The following is a 4,980-nucleotide window of genomic DNA, read 5'->3' on the forward strand; positions in this document are numbered from 1 at the left end:
GAGACACGGAAGGGATCTTGTGAGAAGTGAGTCTGTGGAAAGGACCAGGTACCAGTCCAGGTTCTAGTCCCAGACCTACTTCTAACACCTCCCTGATTTATGGAAGCTCTTTTTGCCTGTCTGCTTCTGTTTTCCCAAATGCAAAGTGAGTGATGAGGCCAGGGGAGTTCTTATACCAAAGGCCTATGAGGGGACTTAGAGATGAGGAAGCACTCAGAGAAGCCACAGGCAAGTTTATTAAAACACAGATTGAGTTTCTCACCTTTGATGCTGCTATACTAAACAAACAAACTAAAACACCTGTACATTGAGTTTGGATGCTGCTGGAGATGATATTGATGGTTTGATAATAATGTAAATATGCTTAGCTACACTAGATCACACATTTAAAATGACTAAAATAGTGAATTCTATGTTAGGTGAATTTTACTACAATAAGAAGCAACAATTTACAAAAATGTTGACTCATAGAAGTAACTAGAAATTACCCACCCTTTCTTACCTCCTTTCTACTATAGCAGAGATCATTATTAAATATGCTTATCTTGTCAGGGAACTATTAATTTTATATCTCATAAGATATATAATTCATCTAAGAGTATTAGAGAAGTTTTTAAGAGAAAAGCCAGACTACAAAAAGACTCTATGATACAGTGACATCTGAAGGCACGTTTGTCCCCTGCCCCCGTCACATGCTTACTTCCACAATGAACCTTGACTTTGTCCAAGGAGATGCTGGCTATGGGTATCTTTGTTATGTAAAAGATGCAGTCTGTTCCTGAAAGGTCATCCATCCATCATGTGTGTGGGGTGGGGGGGGGGGGGAGAGAAATGTGAGAATGAGCAATGAACAATCTGGAAGAGTGTATTTTCCTTCCACATTGTACTTAATGCTTATTTTACCAGTTTCTCCATGGCCATACAAAAACCCTTTTCATTGAATTTTCAAAAAAAATTTAAGTGATACTATTAGAACTGAATATTATAGGAGACTGAGCAGAGCTTTTGCTTCCATTAACCATGGAAAATTCACCATAGAAAAGCAACACATGCATGATTATATTCATTAATAAGATGAGAAAACTATAAGAAAGATCAATGGTACCATTTATGCTATTGAACTAGAGTTTTCTGAAACTTACAGATAAATAGCACGGAAGTCTAAGGAGATAAGGAACATTAAATGCCCATAAATTGGCAATATGTATATTAATTGTGATTTGTCATTGTTTCTGTCATAATAATTTTCTTCTGAAGCCTTCTTTTTAGGAAGCGACTATGATTAAAATACATTATATACATTTACTAAGATAGAATAGTGGCATCATTAAAATTCATTAAAAGAGGGTAGTAAGAATAAGAGAGAATAATGGGGTATGATAAAAATGCATGCCAAAATTCCCCAACAAAACCCTGTAGTATTTTTAATATACATTAACAAAAAATGTAGTCATCCTCTTAGCACCTGACAACTTCTGTATCACCAAACCCATAATCATGTTAAAGATTCAAAAGGAGCTTGGTAACACGGTAGGCATTTTAACATCAATGATCTCATCAAACTTCTCTTTATGTTTCCAGGATGACAGCTAAAATCAGAACCAGCAAACACTTGTTAGCAAACTTACTTGTTCGCTTCTCTTCATCTGGTAGAGTTAGAAACATAACACAGGTTTCTCAGAAGGAAAGTCATCTTCACATGGAATAATCTGGCTCCATCCTGTGAGCAGTTTTTGTGAATGTGGAACAAATGGTTCACAGCTGTCTCTCCACTCCATGTTGGGGCCGTGGGAACCACCCTCCCGAGTTACACTCCACCACCACTCCATGAATACCAGGAGCCTGAACATGGATCTGTGTCTCCAAGCCCAGTGCTGAGGGAAAAGAAGTCTCAAGTTCAAGAGACTATAGCACTGAGATTGGACTAGGAAGTTGAAAGGAAAAGTCTTACTTGTGTGTTCTGCAGTCTCAGGTGTGTGAATCTAATGACCTGTATTTCATCTAGAAGTTAGACACATAGGTTACTCTGCAATGTCAATTTATTATGGTGTGTACTTTTGCAGTGGATGTGAGTTTTTCTCTTGCTACTTGTAATACTTGAAAAATGTTAAATATGAAAAAGCCAAGAAATAACTAATTTTACATATATACATGAAGAGAGATTATACAGTGAGATAATTTATATGTGTGTATGTATATTTGTTTATATATAATGTATAAAGAGAGAATTTTCATATGTTTTAGCTTCTTACTTCACAGTAGCGATGGTACACGGTGCACCACAAATAGATTTACCTGCCATACTTAGGTTCATGCTGGCCACATTGCTGAAGTTACTGTCTTTAAGTGAACACTGCCATGATCTATCATCAGGAATGCTGATGTTATGAATTCACTTTGCCCTCTCTAATGGCCTCTTTCACAAACTCCATGTGACTCCTCTATTCAGGGATAGCTTCTTTATTCATTTCATGGCCATCTCTGTGAATGGGCCAAGAATGGTTACCCCTGAACCAACGAATCTCTGCGTTCTGCACTGTGTGGTGGGAGCAATTGACAGCTGAGCTCAGCCTGACCTCCTGCTTTAACTGCCAAGCTCCCCATAGGAATAGCCTCAATCAACTTCTCTATGGAGGAAGAATGAAAATCAAAATAAACCGGAAACCAACAACATCACTGGTACTAGACTTTGCTTGGTAGGTATGTCCCTTTGTCCGTCCTATCTGGCTAATCTAAAGGTTAGGCTCTGATTATACTTCCTTAAATGTAAGTCAATTATCTTATTTGAGAAAAAAAATGCTACTTCTTTTTAGAATATATTCACCTCAGTCAAGCATGGCGAAACACTCCTATCATCCCAGCATTTATGAGGTCAGAGGCAAAAGTATCATGAGTTTGAGTCCAGCCTGTGCTACACAGTAAGTTCCAGATCAGCCTGGGCTGTATAGTGAGACCCTGTAAAATATAAATAAATAAATAAACAAACAAATAAATAAAATAACCAAAAATTTTAGTCTACTTTTGTTTTAGAAATTTCTATTTATTAATCACTCAAATACTCTTCCTTCAGCCATGTCCACTCAGTCTACCAAAGGGCCCATCAAAAGCTCTCTTCATTTCTGCTACAGTGTTTTTCTAATCTATTACATGACTTTTGTTCTGTTCTACAATTTCTGCATCTATGCTTACATATTACATGTCATTTCTTTGTTCCTTTAGACTCCATTTAAATTATATAACATATTCATTCTAAGTCTGAGCCTGATAAATCCAACATCCTGAGCATGTCTCTGGTTTTGGTCATTAGTTCCTTCAAACTGTGATTTTTGCTTTTGTTGAAAGTCCAATATGATGTCATGAATAAGAGAAATATTAGAGAGAGGATTTTAGTGATGTAGTAATAAGGTGTGATGGAAGGAAAAGTATTCTATAATTCCATGATTTGGTTGTAGTCTCTTAGTGACACCCACTTGGGGTGTGTGTGATCTTCTCACAGTTTCTCCCTTGTAAAAGGAAAGAGGTGGCTGGAGTTCCATCTTTCCCTTCCCCCAGATTAGCGAGGCTATGATATGACTCTAGTAATAGATTAGCCTCTGGGAGAATTTCTCTTAAGAATAAGTTTTAATTTTCCAGATGGTTACTTTTTTCCTCCCTTTGTTGGAAGTACAAAGGAATATTTCTCCAACTATTCATTATGAGAAACTGGTTGAAACTCTCGAAGTAAAAGGTACCAAAGAGTGTCATCCAGCTCTCTGGAGGTTTTAACTCTTACTGTTCCACACAGAACCTCCAGCAATTCAATCATTAGAGTTCTGGGTTTCCTACTCTAGTATTAATTCTACCAGAAGTTGCTATACATAGATTTCTACACATTTCTTTCTCTCCAATTTTCAGAGCAGTTATTTCTTCAAATTATTATCTTGAAATAGTTGTGCAAAAGGGTTCCAAGTTATATGTCAGTGTGTGATCAATATCATACTTCTCATCTTTCTCACCCATCTCTCCAAACCCCACCCATCCCCTCAATGTATCTAGTTCTATTTTCATCTATGTACATTGAATATTATAACTGCATTGGCCCCCCCCTTCCTCTCTCTATTCACCCTCTCACCCTATGCTGTATGATTGTCCTTCTCTTGTGGACCAGAGAAGAGTTGCCGACTTTCAGCATCTTCTTTTCAATACTTTTCTTGATAATCTGTTGGAAGGATGCTAAGCTCCTCAGTGCTAGACAGGATACTAGCAGTCAACCCCAAATTCTTTATAACACTGAAGAAGAAGTACATTTTGCTCTTACCTGAGAACTCTGTCATCACTTGCAGGAAAAGAAAACACACACAGATAGAGAAGAGACTTTAGGCTTCACCACATTTAGAAAAGTTCCTGGAATGAGGTTATAGAAAGTGAGATATGTTCTTGTCTAGATACACAAAATGAAGCCAAAGTTAAGTAATGTTTAGATTTGTGTTCTTGAACAATTGAGAGGAGGCCAAATTGTGGTTGAACTAAAATTGCTTGCTAGTGATTTATATATCTCAAAAAATTAGACATTGCTGAATTATTTTTATAAATTTTTAGTGAATCTGGACTTTAGACATATGATAGTAGTTTTCTGATAGTATAGCTAGAAAAGGTGGCACTCATCTGCTTACACAGAAAGAAAACTAGATATATTACAGATTATTTTATTATGCTTATTTTATTTTTGGGTGCTGGTACTAGGGTATTCTACCATTTGAGTCATATCTCGAGTTTGGCTTTTTGTTGGTTAATTGGAAAAAGAGTCTTGAGAATTTGTCTGCCTGTTCTGGCTTAGAACCTTAATTCTCAGATCTCAGTTCGCTGAGTAGATAGAATTATAGGTATGAGCCACTGGCACCTAGCTAACTACTGAATTTAAAAAAACAAAAATCATCTGAGATCTAATGTTAAAGGCAAATGACTAACTTAAAGTTAGAAAAATGCTTGAAAAAAGAAACA

At 36.7% G+C, this 4,980-nt stretch overlaps 1 pseudogene; it reads right to left on the bottom strand.

Moving 5' to 3' along the window:
* Positions 1-1,642: 1,642 nt before the first annotated feature.
* Positions 1,643-2,660, bottom strand: LOC122103890 (annotated as a pseudogene).
* Positions 2,661-4,980: the final 2,320 nt, after the last annotated feature.

This window comes from Dipodomys spectabilis, unplaced genomic scaffold (genome assembly GCF_019054845.1).
Source record: "Dipodomys spectabilis isolate Male_0828 unplaced genomic scaffold, ASM1905484v1 ptg000002l, whole genome shotgun sequence".
NCBI lineage: Eukaryota > Metazoa > Chordata > Mammalia > Rodentia > Heteromyidae > Dipodomys > Dipodomys spectabilis.